This window comes from Ambystoma mexicanum, chromosome 9, assembly GCF_040938575.1.
Source record: "Ambystoma mexicanum isolate Mex_15411 chromosome 9, UKY_AmexF1_1, whole genome shotgun sequence".
Taxonomy (NCBI): Eukaryota; Metazoa; Chordata; class Amphibia; order Caudata; family Ambystomatidae; genus Ambystoma; species Ambystoma mexicanum.
The window spans coordinates 999,772,048-999,789,683 of NC_090931.1; the positions used below are offsets into that span (position 1 = coordinate 999,772,048).

The window sequence follows — 17,636 nt, forward strand, 5'->3', positions numbered from 1 at the left end:
CCAAAATTCTAATTCTGGTGAAGTGTCCACTCCACTGGCTGTTTGCACATTTTCATGAAGATCTTTCAGTCTGGACTCCTCTGAAATTAAGGTATACAGGACATTTGGTGTGCCATACCGCAAACCAAAGGCGTGAAGGTTTTTTCAGGTAAAGGCGTTGAATTTTTGAAAATTCCGAACCCAATAACCGAGGAGTCATCAATGTCTTTGGGGAAGATGTTTTTGACTTTGATGGCATTGAAGGCCCCACTGGTGTCCATGGGCCTGCTGGTGTCGATGGCGCAGCTGGCGTCAACGGCATCGATGACATCGATTTATGGCTCGAAGGATCCTTTAATGATTTCTCATTGTGTCGAGGCCCCGACGGCTCTCAATGTGGATCTGGCCTTAGTCCCAGGCTCGAGGGCACGCAGGGTTTGGCTTGAGCCCTTTCCTTACCAGCTTTAGAAGGAGCGGTAGGAGGATGGCTTGTTGAGGGTTTTTGACTCTCGAATATTTTAAGCATTTTTTGCCTAAATGCTTCCCATTCGGCAGGAGTGGAGGCCTTTGTGGGAAAAGATAACTCTCTCAGGAGAAGAGTCGGACGAGGACGTGGAAGTAGGTGACTTAAGGTGCCTCTTCTTCGACAAGTAGTGGGAGCCCCTCCTTGACCTGGACCTTCTTGCCTTCTTCCTTCGAGGATAGTCTTCACTCGCAGCGTCAGAAGAAGGTTTCTTCGACGGGGTAGTCGATGGGGTCTCTGAGTATCTACATACCACCAATTTCCCCTTAAGCTCCTTCAGAGCTTTTCTGGTCATCGATTGACATTTTGAACAGGTAGAGGTCTTGTGCTCCACATGAAGACACCACAAGCATACTCAATGTAGATAAGTCAGCGACATTTTGGCATTGCAGTCTTGACACTTTTCAACCCCGGTCTTCGGTGTAGTAGGTATCGAAGACATTTTTGTATATTTTGCAAGGAAATACTGAAGTGTGCCGTAGTTCTCGAAGCGTAAGCTTACTCAGAAAAATGGAACTGAAACCTAATTTTGAAATGGACCAATCAGGGATGCAAGAAAACATGGGACCTCTTCACAACAGGGAAATTAAATCCTTCGAAAGAATGAAACATGAATACAAGCTAACCGAAGGGGATAGGTTTAGGTATACCCAGGTGTGACACTGGGTGTGGGCTACATTGACCCACTGAACAGAATTTAGCCAAAACCAAACTGCATTTGCGCAGAAACAGCAACATGGTTGCACTGGCTCCTGTGAGCACCATGGCCTTAAAACTGTGTTTTGCAGCAACAAAAAGGAGGCTGCACTGTCTTGCCAAGTACACATTGGGCAGGATGGAACAAGGGGACACACTGAGGGAGCGTGCCAGTGTGTTCTAACATGTACAAAAGAAATGGAGTGAAAAGGCAGCACTGCTTTGCTGAAAGCCCAAAATCCCCATTAAAAAGGAAACTTTTTCACCTTTAAAATAATGCTGCTGGCGCTATTTTCATCTGCTCTTCCTTAAATCACTGTTATTAATAAGGCCCTGCCATGCCCAGTATACCCCATTGTGCTTCAGCAAAACAAAGCATGATTTCTGAATGACAGGCCCTGTCAAACCAACTCTGAGAAAAATCAACAAGGAACTCCACTTTTACCCGCACGGGAAAACGCATTCATTTTCTTCACAAAGTATCAAAGATCAGTAGTTCAAAGGAACTCCTGCTATCTGGGCCATGTCAATTTCAATGCTTCTGTGTTTCAAACAAAATTCTCGCATACAAGAAATAACTATGGCTAAAGAACAGTGTGGGAATCTGATGGAGATGCAAAAACGAATTTAAAAATAAATGCCAGCTTTTCAGCATACATGTAAAAATGGGCTTTGCGGACTAAAGGAGAAAAATGCCTGTTTCAAAAAGTAAACTGTTGGATGAAAGCCTGCCATTATCTAGCAATGTGAAGGGGCTTGTTGCTGGTGAAAATACACACATGGGCTATTTTAGTCCACAGGCTTGTTTTAATTCAGGACCAATTATAAGAAAATAAAGGTTTTAAAACGCCTGGGTTAGATTTGCAAGCTTCAAAAACAAGTTATTCCAGTTGGCAGAGCTAAAGCTTACCCCAAGAAAGGGAACCACCATAAACTTTCAGGTTTCTGCTGAGATGATGACCGGATCAAAAGGGCCTCTCAGTAGGTTCTAACACCTCTGTGATAATTACTAGGTTGGACAGAATGTGGTCTGGGCTGAATCCCCTGACAATGGGTAAGGGGCAATAAACCTTCAATTAAGCTGGAAAAACCCATCCTCCGTCTGGGGGAAGTGACAGTTGGTGGCAGCTGAAGAAAGAAAAAAAATGGTCCAGTGACAGACAAAGGACTCCCATTTGCTTCCAAAGACTATTTATGAATAAAAATGTAAAGACTTTTATCTCTGCATCAGGACTTGTACACATTTAAAAATGTTGCAGTTTAAAAGTGATTTTATGGACTTTAATTTAAGACATGGTAGAATTCACTGCCCCTTGGGAATAGAAATGGCAAATAATCAGGGATTACAAGGAAAGTATCCATGATGCCAATGCACATTTTTATACTTACATCCCTTATGATAATCCACACATGTGTATAAAGTTATGGAATTCTAGGCTCAATTGTTCATACTCAAAATTACCAAAAAGTATTAGAAGGGAGAAACAATGTCTCACGGATTGCAGAGTTGGAGTGCTATGCTCTACACAAAATATGTAACCTGTGTATATCATTTGCTACAAGATTTCAACTGTATAAATGTACCGTTTGTGGCAAAATCGAATTTTATCTGAAATAACTGTGGGAGGTTTTTGAACATTGTTAACTCGCATCATAAATCTGACATTCTCTTGAAATCCAACCAGCTGAGAGCAAGGCGGGCACTAGCACCCCTGACCAATCCAGTCGGTTAGAGGTGTGCTTAGTTAAGCCTGCCCAGCCTTACACTTTGATGATGTCACTATGCATTATAAATAAGAGTCAGGACCAGACTGTAGACAAACACTCGTCCTGATTTTCGTGCGCCGGCGTTCCTGTTCCATTCATCCTGCTGAGTGCAGATTCCAACTACAAGGCCTAAGCATTGCTAACCCTTCCAGCAAGGCCTAAATTCTAAAATCTCAAATAACCAAAGAGAGAAAGCTGTGGTATTCTTTGGGAAGCATCCTGATACCACTAACTGCTGCCCACTAACTGCATCCAGTGGTACCTGTGCAATCCAGTGACCAGAATTACCATCCAGAGACCCGACCTTGCCCAGCTGTCCTTTGGTGACCAGAACCGGTTGATGGTCCAAAAATCCCAAACTAAAAGTGGACTGGAAGTATAATCTCTGCCCCATAGAAATCCATAGTCTACCTTGTCTTGCATTTGCCCTTATCCCACTCTCTAAGCCATCCTATCGTGATCCCGATAACTTGTTAAAACTGTTATAATTATCCTCGCATCTGTTACGCTCACCTGGTTTCTGCGGAAACGTTTGGGCACGGTTGCAGCCCTCCCGGGGCGAGGTCACCCTAGATTGGGTTCTCCCTCTGCTCTTGTGCGGTAAACTAGGAGGAAAGGGCAGTGCTGCTCAGGACCGCTCCTGCATGGATACAATGGGCGTCCCCTCCTCCCAAGACGTGACTCCCGGTGGATGCGATGCGCTGCGCTGCCCCTGGAAGGCTCACCTGGTGCTTAATGTTGGTGGGCGCTCCTTCCTGCTACTTCTTGCAGGGGCGCTTGTCTGGCAAGGACTGAGTTCCTTCACTGGTCCAATGCGAGTGACAGTCCAGTCCAGCTGCGACTAGCCCGCTTCCTTTCAGGTAAGTGCTCTTGTTCTTCTTTTCTTGCTTGTTTGTTTGCTTTCAGCCTGTCCTTGTTGTATTTAGTGCAGTTTGTTCTTGCATTACCGCTAGCTCGTTCTATGTATTATTGTCCGTTCTGTATGGTAATTGCCCATTTCTTCTTTCACGCTGTTCTTTTGTTCTCTTCCCGTGTAGGTGATGTAGTAGGTCCAGTAGCTGCGGAACTTGAATGCGGTAGCCAAAGCGACGAACTGGACCCGCGACGGTCCGATAACAGGTAAGCTGTCCAGTAAGGATGTGCGCACGATCTGAATGCGGCGCAGCTCTTGGATGGTGAGGTGAGAGATGCTCTCACCTCGTCTTTCGTCCTTTTTGCAGGAATCGAGTTTGTGGATGATGAGCGCGGTGCTGCGGCGTCGGTATCGGGTTCCAAAAGGTGAGCATGCAGGTGATTCCCAGGCGTGAGTGTTAGGGAGAATTCTCTGTTTAGGCTGAATTTCCTAACCTAGTGAGTCACCCAGCAGCTTTGCTGGATTTCTGGAGTTTGTTTTTGTCCATCCTGCCAAGAGTGAGACTCTTTTCCTCCCACTCTTGGACATGAATGTGTGTAATTCCTTTGAATGTCAATGTGTTCTATGGGCTATGGGGTCTTTTACTCCATAGGGTCTCATATGTTTTTCTATGTGTGTTACACCGCACCCTACGTGCCGTAACACTGGGGCGTCCTAGCGGACCTCCACCATAGACTCCATACCCAGGGACTGACTACTGTCTCCCCGGGCATGTAAAGTCACCATTGGCTTTACTAGACCTAAATTTAATAACAGAACTAGTACCAACCACCTTATTGTGGACGTGCTAGTAGGGGTAATTCGATTACTCCTGGGTCTGTTACTCAAGGGGGCACTGTCCCGTCCCCCCTCGTCCAGTTTTGGCTGGTGGCAGTGGAAACTACTTGTTATGTTCGATCCCGAACATAACCCTATGGGATTCGTCCCATTGTTGGAGATTGATACTTTTCCTCGTTAATCTCTAACGTACCACCGATCTACTTAAGTTTATCGGATGGTATTTTCTGCCAGAACTCGGTTTTTAAAATGGCCTCTGTGTTCGTCTCTGTGACTCCTAAACCAAAGGTTGAGCCCTTTGTTCCACTTTTGGCGGGCCTCTGAACAGAGACCCTCCAAAGTGGTGCCATTCTGTCTGGGTTACCACAGGGGTGTGGGAGGGGGTTTAGGCACCCTGGACTGAGTTGCCTTGCCAACTCCGGTCGCACTCTGGAGTGATTGGCCCAAGTGGTGAGCCTCCCCGCTCACCACTTAGCAAGTGATGACTGACAGCTAGGCTGAATGAATGGGGGTTTTCTGCATAAAAGCAGGGCTTTTGGGACTGGATCTTCAGAAGTCGCCACAGGACCTAAGAATCCGACGAGGGTAACACTGAGCCGACCTGCAACGACGACACCTCCGGTGGAGCCCTGCTGAACCGACTCACCACTTCCCGACGACAGAGGAGATCTCCCTGCCGGAGAGTCTCTTCCCCTGACAGGTGGGAACAACCAGTCCCCTTTGCTTTTTCTTCGCCTCAGGACGCAGTGGTCGAATTGCCCGTGCAGAGCACCCCGGCAACCGGATAGCCACTACCCCTGTTCCGCGACCAAAAGGTGGTGCCTTGTGACGGAGCACTCCGCAGCTGGTCTCTTCCCTGGTGGTGCACCGGACTTCACTTTTCTTCGACGACGAGATCATCTCTACTCTTGGCAAAGACCCGACGTGCATCCACCACCAGAACAACTGCCCCCGCCGGAACTGCCCTCCACAAACAAGGTACCGTGTCCGCCTGGCTTCCCTTTCGATCGGTTCGAGTGAGGGTTCTTAATCCTCACCTTTCCGTTGGGTCGCCTCCAAGCTTTCTCACGTATTGTTCTGAACTGGTTCAATCTGCCGATAACAATTTGCTACAAAGACTTGAACGCATTTCCTCTAGAGACTTTTGGGACATATCGCCTTGCCTCTCTCCGAGTGGGCCTGGCCTCTGAACTTTATGATCTATTGTGGTTCTTGCCTTCGTGCCTTGCATTTTTCTCGTGAAGTATTGAACTGTGTTGATTTCGTAAACCTGCCTATATTTGTTCTCTCCCGTCCTAACTAATATTAGAGTGCCATCTAGGTTGAGGTATACACCTCTGTCTGTAAATAAGTGATGCCGGTAGAACCTAGACTTGTCGAAATATTGTTAGGGGGTTTGATTGTTTCTTCTTCGTAGAGTAATTGTAATTGAATTGTTTGCCGTGATAGTGCCATAGAGTTTTTCATAGATGTTCCGTTATAAATAAATACCTTAATATCTTTACACTGAAGCCTTGTTGCGTGTTTGCTTGTCTTACTGTGAAGAATTGTCCTATATTGTATACTCCACATACTGCTTAACTCTTCTTGAGAGAAGTCTGACTGCTCAGCCACAGCTACCAAGTGAATCTGTGTGGTACAGACTGCTACCAAGTGGGTTCACCGCCAAACGCCTGTAGTCCTAAATCTTTTCCAGTGGTTCCAGAGGGAACTGCACAGGTTTCCGCCCAACAGTGAGTATGCATATCCAAGCGGCGGTGAGAGTCACGTTGCATGCGAGTGCAAAGTAACACGAACCGCTGGCTTCAGGAACAGGGCAGCTTTATATAGTTGAGCTTTTGGGGCACGCCCATTAGTGTGGCCTGCCTGCCACACCCGACTACACCTAGAGCTTGCACGTGAAGCTTGAGCCTGGGGAGCCACACCCAGTAACATGCACGTGGAAAAGGTCCCGAAATAAAGCGGCCTGAGTAGAAATAAAGTAGTGCCATGCTTACAAATTTACATGAGCCTGGTGCCAAAGGCGCCAGGACTGAGTCCAGCCGGGCTCCCTGTGTCTATAGCTCCCAAAGGAACATAAATGGGTTATGTAACCCTGTGGCCCCCATTACCTGAGGGTGTGGTGCCTGTGTTCTTGGGCCTGTGGTCGTGACAGCATCCTGTCCGTAACTTTTAAGTACTAGCGCCATCTCTTTTCAATTTTATCATGTGTAATCCTAAACTATTTCTCATTTTGAGTGATCGGACTGGTTTCCGCCAGGTTTGGGCGCTGGGGTGACAGGGTTGAACTTGCGAATAACCTTGGATCTTACTGTGACCATCTTTGGTGGTCTAGCATGAATACTTTAAAGTAAAACTTTTCTGGTCACAGCTGATTTCCTTTCCTATTTCATGGCTTCATTTTGCTCAAAGCGCACCACCTTTTTATATCTTGCATAACTCATCCAGTTTCATAGCTAGAGACCTATTTTCAATTGTATAGTGTCCCTGAGATATACCTCTACCCCCCAGCCAAAAATCACGATTTGCAATATTTCATCTGTTTTTAAAGAAACCATTTGAGTAAATTTACACAGAAATTGAAAGGAAATGCAACTTTTACACGTGTCACTTGGCTGCAATGCGTTTTAAACTTTCCACTCCATTTTCAATTGTATGCTCTTGGTAATCCATTGCTGGTGATTGTTCGCGTCTATGCATTGTTGCTTTAGTGAGAAATGGTCTTTACCTTAACGTTTGAACAACACATTAATTATTTATTTGTCCATTTCCGAGTGTCATTTTATAACATTGCAAGGGGTTTAACATCGTTTTCCACTCTTATTTGGTGAGGGAAGGTGGGATTTTGATTCCGTTTTCTGCCTCTTATTCCTGAATACCTGCTGTGTCTTTCTATCCATTCAGAATTCAATTATTTGAGAGTTGAGGAAACATTGTAGGGGGAAATCCTTACTCAGGTGCTATATTTCCTAAATCAAAAGTGCTCCTATTCCCTGGTGTTTTGTATATATTCCACTAGAGGGTTAAACCAAGTGCCTTGCTTACATTCTCATTGTAATTATCACCCCATTGGCGATTGATGCCCCATAATAATTGTATGATTTATTTTGAATTTTAAAATAAATAAATATTGCATTTTACCAACCAGCCTGGTTCATGGTCCATTGCGACCTGTGGTATTTGAAAAGGGGGTGTGATACGAGTTGTGTACCATCTTAAATTGAATCTGCATAAAATAAGGAGAAAAGCATCTCAGTTGTGCGCTACATACTAGGCCGAGACCAAAGTGCGTATCGCAAGATTAAAATCGTCCGGGATTGAGTTTGGTTACCACCCGTGCAGTCTAGCACAGCAGACTAACCTGCAAGGTAGTGATACTTTGTGTGGTTGGAATACTGTGTTACACTGTAGAAGCACCTCCCAAAAACAAATACTTGAGTACCAGGCCTGTTTCTAAAAGTAAAACTAAAATCAACCCCAAAATAGACAGAAAAGCAACAGAATACAGGTTACGCTTTCGTAAATAAATAAATTAAGAAAGAAAATGTCCAAAATGACCGTAGTACAAATCAATATGGCTAGGGAGCACCTTCTGCACAAGCTATTTGTCAGAGGGGAGTGGCCAGATCAGGATGAAAAAGTCTGGCTACAAGAAATAACACAACAAGTCACTGCCATGAACCTGGACAAATGGCAGGATGGTGGCCTATTACACCAAGCTTTGAGTGAGCTATATATGACCCCGAAAATTAAAGAGGAGCAAATCAAAATTGTTAGAATCGCGGCCTACATGTATCTCCACATGGGAGTGATGCGGGAAAGGCATGAGGAAAACCCAACTCTTGCGCAGAATCAAGTTGAACTATTAAATACAATCCAAACTGATCTAAATTTAGAAGAACAAAAATTACAGAAGAGCCAAGAGTTGGAGGTAGAATCTGGAAAGGAGGTCATAAAATTAAAAGAGGATTTGGCTCTCCAACAGCGGAATAATGCAGATCAAGAGACCCAATTAGAGGCATTGAAAGAGGAGTGTAAGGAAAAGGTCGACTCTCTGCAAGCGAGTCAACAGAAGTTAAATCAACAAATACATTTTAATAGAACCTGGGCAGAACAGAGAGTTACCCTACAAGATCAAATAGAGAAATTGAAAGAGGATAATAATAAATTAATTATGAGAGACCTCCATTCTCAAGCAAAATTTGATCAAGAGTGCCAGATCCAATACCATCAAGAAACAAAGGAATGACCTGGCGGACCAGAGGGACACCCAAACTCAGGGGAAAGACGCCCTAGGCCAGGAAATAAGCAAGTTAAAAAGAGAGTTACAGGGAAGTTAGTTAGCCCTCCAGAAACTCATGAACTCAAAACAGAGTATGGGAATCTACTGGAGCACGCCAGACGGGTAGAAGGTGCTCGGGAAGAGAACACCCAAACCAAAGATGCACAAACTCAAGAGGTGCGTCTCCTCCAACAGAAATTGTCTCATTATTCTCAAACCATACAGGAAGCGCAGAGAGACAATGCCGCCCTCTGGGAAAATAATGATGGGCTCCACAAACAAGTGGCAGCGCAAGAGCGGGTCAAAGAGGCCAGTAAAGCCTTGATAGCTGAGCAAAAGGCTCAGATCTCTGCTTATCATCAAGAAGTAGGGGCTGAGAAGGAGAAACTAGCAAGGTTGGAGAAAGAGGGTGCTAGATTGAATCCTAACTGGAGGGACCCTGAACAGGTAGAGAGGGACAGGGCAACGCCCGATCATAGTATAAGGACCTCTGTACTCAGGGACTCAAACCCCTTTAACACTTTGTGCACTGCTGACTTCATGGCTACCGGTTCACATGAGCTGGAAACCATGAGGCAATTAGAATTTAATAGGCCAAGCATGATGGAACTGACAGATCAGAGCCCCCCAGAAATTGATGGACGGGTGTCCCTGTATAGATACCCAAACATTAAGGCTGATGTCTCTGACAAGGAAGACTCCCACGAGGGGAGAGTCAGGGAATTAGATCCACAGAAATACTACCTTTCAAGGGACCAGTTGGTTCAATTTGATGAAAAACCGAATGAAACAAGGCCCAAAAAGAGCATCCTGAAGACCTCTATCCAAGTAGGGCAGTGGGGGGGGTCCTCTGCCAACACTGGGAGCAAGGAAGAGTCAGAAGACTACTCTCCTGAGCACCACAGGAGTTGAGAAACTAGGCCCCACCATTCTGCGAGCCCCTCTCAAGCTCACAGAATCAGGGAGTGCTTAGATGATCATGAGGGGACCTCAAGTAGGAGCGCCTCGGAGTCTGAGGGAGAGTGGACTCGGATGACTAAGCCAAAGAAGGCAAATAAACTCGAGCGTTATGACAAAAGAACTCATTAGGCAAGTTAAGGCCAATAGGAGTGTCATAACCCCATACCATAAAAATGCAAAATATTCTGTTTGGGAACACTTGGAACTCTATGAGCAGATGATCGACACTTTTCATCTGAAAGACAACCAGAACTGCATAGAGTATGTAAAATGGACCTTCTCCCCAGAGTACTCCAGCTTCTTTGCTGGACTGGAGGACCAGAACCATTCAAGATGGTCCACCTACAGGACGGCCCTCTTGAAAAACTTTTCCGCCCACAGAAACCCCCAAGAGGCTCGCAAAGCGGCCTGTAATATGCAGTGCGGGGAAGATCAGGCCCCACGAGAATTTGTATAGGAGCCCAAACGCAACCTTTGCACAAACCACTAGGAGAGTGCGCACGGATAGCACAGAGCTTACAACTACCTTCTTTCATGCACTGCCCAAGTATATCATGACCCAGTTGGTGAGGGATTTCCATGACAAAAGACATCGGGACTGGGTCATAGAGCAGGCGACCCGTTTTTATGAGGTCCAAAAACCTGCAGAAAATACAAATTTGGCCAAGAACCCCAAATCAGCCAACACTCCTGCTGATGCTTAGGTGGCGCAGGTGAAGGTTGCCTCCATTTTAGATCTACAGATGGGGGGCCTAAAAATGTACCTACACAAAATCAGCAAAGTCAGAGACATAGAAGGCCGTCAGGCCAGTCACAAACAGGTGGCAGCCAGGGATGTAATCCCACCAATGGGACACCCAACTACCCTGATTATATCAGTCCCAGATACAAGGGCAACCAACCAATCTTGTATGGTAAGTATGGACTCCCCCCAGCTCCGGGCGGGGGGGTCCAATCAGGTAAGTACCGCCCCAGGATACTTCCCTCCTAACTTCCCCCAGGAGGGCAGTAATTCCCCAAATGCTGGGTTAAGTTTCTTTCCCTCGGTACCCACAAAACCCCAACCTGCAAGACAACCCTCAGTTCATTCCCTGCTTTCAGGAGCCTAGACAACCCAATACGGGAGAGGGGAGGCCAAAGGTGGAGGGTTACCAAAATTCACAATATCCAGGGTACTACAGGAGAAAGGATAGTTACCCTTCCCGGGATCCACCGAGAGTTGACCAAAGACCCTGTACCAGCCAGAACGGGTGTCCTAACTGGACCGCCAGGTCCAGAACCTAACCCAGGATCTGGGTCGCATGTTGAGGGCTCAACAGAACCCTCAGATGAACATGGCGGCTCAGAACCCCACAAACCAAGGTTCTGGTACCCCAGAACAATGACAGGGAGAGAACCCTGACAACTCACCGGTTCCAGAGGAGGCAGCACGGGGGGGGGGGGTTCGGTGTAAAGCCCTAGAGGAAGCTTCCTTCGTTACTTGTGAAAAGCCCCTGGACACACAGGAACCGGAACCAAAATCTCCTGCCCCTGAAAATCTGCAACCCAGGAAACAGAGGGTGGGTAGAAGAAATAAAGAACTCAAAAAGTCCCTTTTTGTGGAGGACGTTAGTGTCCTCCAATTTGAAGGGGAAGAATCCTTAGAGGATTCTGGGAAAAAGATCTTCTCCTTCAGGGACAAGGGGTGTGGGGGGGGGGGACTGCTCCCAAAGGAAAAAGGGTCACAAGAGAACTAAATGAAGACTCTGTGCATGAGTCAGATTCGCCCATCCTGGAACCCCATAATGAGCATCCAGGAAACCCTATATTAACAGAGGGATCCCAAACCTCACAAACAAATTCTGGTGATCATCTCCAAAAAGGGGTGGGCAGCCCAGAATCAGAAAAAGTGGAGCCTGTAACGCCCCAAATATCAGAATGTAACATTTTTCTTTCAGATCCCTAAACTCCAACACAGAATTATGCCCAAACTACCCCTGTGTCGGAGTCAAAAATAAGGAAATTGACCACCCAGCTAGCCCAAAATGCACATTATCTTTGCCCACGAGGGTAGATTTTATGCCCCTGTCCAAGTGCAAGGGCATTGTACATTTGCAGTGCTGGTGGACACTGGATCCCAAGCCACTCTTCTTTCAAAAAGGCCCTTTGAGCTGCTAAATTCAGGAAGGGGGAGAGATACCAGATCCCTCTCACCCCTCTTCCTGGACAACTCCAGAACTTCAAGGGGAATGAAATTCCTGTCGAAGGGGCTGCGGATTTGGAAATAAAAATTGGGCGACACAAAGTGAAACACCCAGTCATAGTCGTGACTCCAGAGGGCACACCCTGTCTACTTGGGAATGACATCCTGCGTAGGTTGTCCCCCCTAATAGACTGTGTGAACAAGGTACTCTGGACTCAGACTAACAGGCCAATAAAATTGAAACAGAGTGTCAACCATGTTAGTTTAAATGGCACATGTCACATGGTTGAACTAAGACCTGATCATATTGAGTTTCATTTTCAGAACAATAAAATACCTGGCGTGACAGTAATTGCTGTAGGACAACAAACCGGTGATGGGAACTCCTCTCCAATCCTGAAAATCAACCTTCCTTCCAGTCGCAAGTGGCATTCCACACTGGAAGGAAATACTTTGAAATTCTATACTGATTCACAATCCGAAAATCCCAATTCTGTAGCCAAAAGTGATGAGAAACCAGCTCAGAGTTTAGCTGATATTCAGAACATTTGAGAACAGTTATTCATCCCTATTCATTTAAATAAGGGGAAGGAATCCGTTCTCGCCCGAGTGTGCATGAATAACGGTAAGAGAAGCTCCCAAAATAGCCAGCCATTTCCACATATAAATTGATCGATAAGTAGGAAATGGGCCTGGAAACTCCCAATTCCAAACATCTCCTGCCTTGCAGTTGTATGCTCAAAATTTCTATAGGAAACAAAAGCATAGTACATAAATGTTGGGTTGTGCGAGATGTCCCTGCTGCATTCTATTTAGGCAGTGACATTCTCAATCGTTTAGCCATTAACTTGGACCTGATAAATTACAAAGCCTGGTCCCGACTAGGGGGTAATCTCATGGACTTTGAGGATTCAGAAAAAGCATTTTGGTCAGCCCAATTGCTGCTGTATGCAGTCGAGGTTCAAATTGGAGAGGAGGTCACCATCCCAGGACGGACCTGACTATTCCCACTTGAATTAAAAATGAAAAGAGGACAGAATATGCAAAATCCTGACTCATATGTACACCTCAATGCCATCTCCAACAGCAGGGGTTGGGATTAAACCCAACACCATTAGTCAATATAGAACACCACCATTCCAATATTGATGGATAACAGCGACCTTCGGAGTATCACTCTGGGCGCAGGCACCATTGTTGGAATGCCGGTTGATGACCGACATTTTCCCATGGATCTAGGTAATGAACTGATAGGACCAATCCTCAATGACTGCTTTGACAGTGATCGGGACAATGACTTACCACCAGACAGGATCTTCACCTGGCAAGAAGGGGGAAATTTCCTGGTGTACTGTTCCTGCCCTTACGGTGAGGAAGAGGTGACCAGTGACAGCAGGCAGGATGAGGTGAGCTTCCAGGCCCACCATGACAAACAGGGACCTCTCCAACCAGCTGGAGGAGGCCGCTGAGATGCAAAACCAAAAGTCTTTCCAGGATTCAGGCAAATGGTTGAAGAGCGAGTCAACCTAGCTGATGTCTGTGAGACTCCGTAGCAAAAGCAAAAGTTGAAACAGGTTTTCTTAGATTTTTCAAGATCTCTTTGCGGTGTACTCTTATGACTGTTTTCGCACCGAAAGCCATACAACAACAATTCTCACGGACCCTGGAATGACTCCAGTGTTTGTGAAGCAATACCGCTTGCCTCTCGCATCCATGGAGTCCCTGACGGAAATTATCAAAATCCTTGAGTCCCGTGGGATAATTCGTCCAGTCCACATCACCTTGAATAATCCGGTGCTTCAGATTTTAAAACCGAACGGCCAGTGGAGACTATTTGCTGACCGGAGGGAGCTGAATAAACAGGTCCACATGTCCCGATGGCCTCTCCCCTACATTGACCGGGGGCTGGCCCAGATCCAGGGGTCAAATGTAATCACTGCCATTGACCTGAAAAAAGGGTACTGGAACATGCCTGTCAGTAGGGAGGATCAATACGAGCTGGCCTTTACCTTTGGGGGGCAGCAGTACACCTGGACCCGGACTCCCTTCGGATACATCAACTCCGGCAATGAATTCAATATCTTCTTACATAAGGCCATGCCCAACTTGGGTGAAAGGGGCAACCTGGCCTATGTGGATGATGTACTGATAAAAAGCTCAACTGTGGAGGAACACATAGCGGAAATCCGTTATGTTCTGACACAGTTGGTTGCCGGAGCAAAACTGTCCTTCCAAAAGGCACAGTGGTGCAGAACCCGTGTCAACTTCTTGGGGCATGAGATAACTCCTGAGGGTCTCTGTCCCCAGGAAAATAAAGTGGAAGCACTGCTAAAACTAAAAGACCCCACAACTCTGCGTGAACTAAGAAGCTTCCTTGGACTAATTACAGTAGGAAGTTCATTGAGGATTACACAGAGATCACAAGACCCCTGATCCATCTGTTGAGGGGGGGGTTTCAAGTGGGATTGGGGTCCAGAACAAGCCGAGGCAGTAAAGCAACTCAAAAGAAGCCTCTCACAAGCTCCTTGTCTAGCTTACCCTGTCAAAAAAAACAACGAGTTCTTCTTGGAGACGGGGATCTTGAATACATGCTTGGCAGCAGTATTATATCAAAAGCATGACATGGTCAATAAAGTCATCTCCTATGCAAGCAAGACTTTATCCTCTGTGGAGGAAAAATTCAACGATTGGGAGAAGGCACTCATGGCAACGGTGTGGGCATTGAAAAATGACTGCTCGTTCATCCAGGGGGGAACACATCATAGTGGAGACTCCACACCAGCCTTTGCAATACCTCCAAAGTGACGGAATCCGGGCCAGAAAATTGAGTAAATACAGGATTACTTTCTGGATTCTATCAATGCAAGGCTTTCCTCTGGAGGTCACATATGGCCAAAACAAGAAGAGTCCCCTCTCCAAGGTCTGGGTGACTTGCATGATTGTGCCAGAGAAAACTGTCTTAATGACGAAAGTCTTAAAACCCAGGACAACATGGAGGCGTACCCGAATTCCCTGCACAAAGTCTATGAAGAAGACAAGTGCGAGAGAATACCCATAGTTTATGTGGACGGGTGATCCAACCATGTTGACAACAACAGGGAAAAGGAACTGGTGGCCGGCATTGGGAACGCCTGGGTGAATGATGCCCTGGAACCCTCTGCCGAGTACAAAATCGGTCCTGGCAGTAGCCAGGTGGCAGAATTGAGGCAGTTCATCAGGCTATCCTCACTGCCGTCCAACACCAACTCCACGAACTGGTCATAATCACCAATTCAGATTATGTCCGGAACGGGTTCGTAGAGAACCTGGTTAATTGGAAAACCAGAGGCATGCTATGTGCTAACAACAAACCGCTTAAACGTGGCAAGCCATACAAAATATTGATGATCTGGTCGCCTCCAGTGGGATGACCATCTATTGGAAGAAGATCAAGGGTCATTCCAGAATAGAGGGAACAGACAAAACTGGAAATGACCCAGCTGATCAGCTGGCCAAAACCAGAGCCATCCACGGGGATCTCCTCGAGATCCAGTCCCTGTTGGGAGAAATCCAGGTCACTGCAATCACTAGGTCCCAGACAAATGCTCACAATGAACTCTTAACTGCCCAGTGGAGTAAGGAGACCCCAGATGCTGATTTAATCACGGCACAAAAAGGGGATCCGATTATTGGTAGATTTTTTCAACACACTGAGGATCCTGAGAACTTTCCACTGACGGATACCGATTACATTGGGAAAGAGCACATCAGGGTGTTGATGAAATGTCCAAAAATGTTCGGAATCCAAGACGTTTTGTTGGTAAGGAGATCCATATCTGGCTGTGACCAGTGGGTGGTCCCTACCGCATTCAGAAGCCCTAATGCTAAGTCACGCCCATGATGCGGCCACAGCCAGTCATCAGGCGTTTCACACTAAATTAGGAATCTTGCAAGAGGTTGCATACTGGCCACACATGGGGCAGGACCTCGACCAATACTTGAAGGGGTATCTTGTGTGTGCACAATTTCAGCCAACATCACACACACACACACACACCAAGCTCCCTCCAGAAGAGGGGGATGCCACTGACTTGGTCAGATTGACAAGTAGACTTCATCGGGCCCGTGATTCGCTCCTCTAGGGGGAACAAGTACATGTTAACCGCAACATGCTGGTTTACCAAATGGGTGGAATGTCTCACAGCCCCAAATTCCAAGGCAGAAACAGCAGCTGCCCTGATGATCAATCATATCTTCTCGCGTTTTGGCCTACCTCAAAGGATTGAGTCAGACAGAGGAAGTCACTTCACCAGCAAAGTGATGAAGATATGGGAGATACTTGGGGTAAAAAGGAAACTTCACATTGCATACAGTCTGTCCTACAGTGGTGGAGTTGAGAAGTACAAGAAAACCATTGTGAGCATTCTGTAAAAGTTTGTGGCAGACTCTGGGCCAAGTTGGGATATCCGATTACTGCTTGTCCTGATGGCCATCAGAGCTACACCTTCTTATGCAACCAAGATGTCTCCATTTGAGTTGATGACTGGATGAAGGATGGTGCTACCTCAGCATTTGGTCTATAGAACACAGGAGCAGACACTGATAAACGCCTCCACAACTCATGAGTATGTTGAGAATCTAAGAAAACACCTTCAACATGCTTTTGCGTATGCTCAGCAAAATCTAGAAAGATCTGCAGAAGGTATGAAGACTCAATGTGATCTAAAAACAACCAAAATGGAATACCAAGTAGGAGACAGGTCCTACTTGTACAATTTCCAAAGGAACCAGACCAAAGAGTGTACATTTTTACCAAGCTGGCGAGGACCTTTTGAAATTGTAGTTAAAATCTCACCTGTCGCCTACAGAATCCGCATCCCCAAAGGCGAATTGACAGAAGAGAAATGGGTTCATATTAATCAGCTAAAGAGTTGTCCCCCTAGGCACCAAATTGAGGAGCCAAGAGAGAATCAAATAGAGGAGACATCTGAAGCATGAGAATAAGAAAAAGAAGAATCAGAAGGGAACGAGGGATTTATAAATAGAATTATGTAACAGGGAGTATTTTTCTTCACTATCCATTGTCATTATTGAATGCATGCGTGTCCCACGGCTGTCAGCCCTATTAGAAGGCAGTTAGTGGGAAAATGAAGTAACCAGTTCAGATTAATTTAATAGATTCGTATTGGTGGCGCCTATTCAAAGACCAAGGAGGACCTCCCCAGGGACCGGCAAGGGAGGAAGAAAATCTGGGAGTGTCGCTCAACACCATAAAGGAAGATCCAAGAGAAACCTGGGTGTGTTGTTGCATGCTCCAACTAGAGACAGAGGATCGGAGCATTCGTCTCTCTGATGGAAGGACTAACTGATGAAGCCCACCTTGCCCTACTCTCCCTCGACTAGGATCTCAGAAGAGTCGGGGGGGGGGGGGGGGAATCATTGACCCACCGAACAGAATTTCGCCAAAACCAAGCTGCATTTGCACAGTAACTGCAAAATGGTTGTGCTGGCTATTGTGAGCACCATGGCCTTAAAACTACATTTTGCTGCAACAAAAAGAAGGCTGCACCGTCTTGCC

At 46.3% G+C, this 17,636-nt stretch overlaps 1 protein-coding gene across 1 annotated transcript in view; it reads right to left on the minus strand.

The window, feature by feature from the left end:
- Positions 1 to 17,636, minus strand: part of CIR1 (corepressor interacting with RBPJ, CIR1) — a 476,807-nt gene that overhangs the window by 229,693 nt on the left and 229,478 nt on the right. The window lies entirely within an intron of this gene.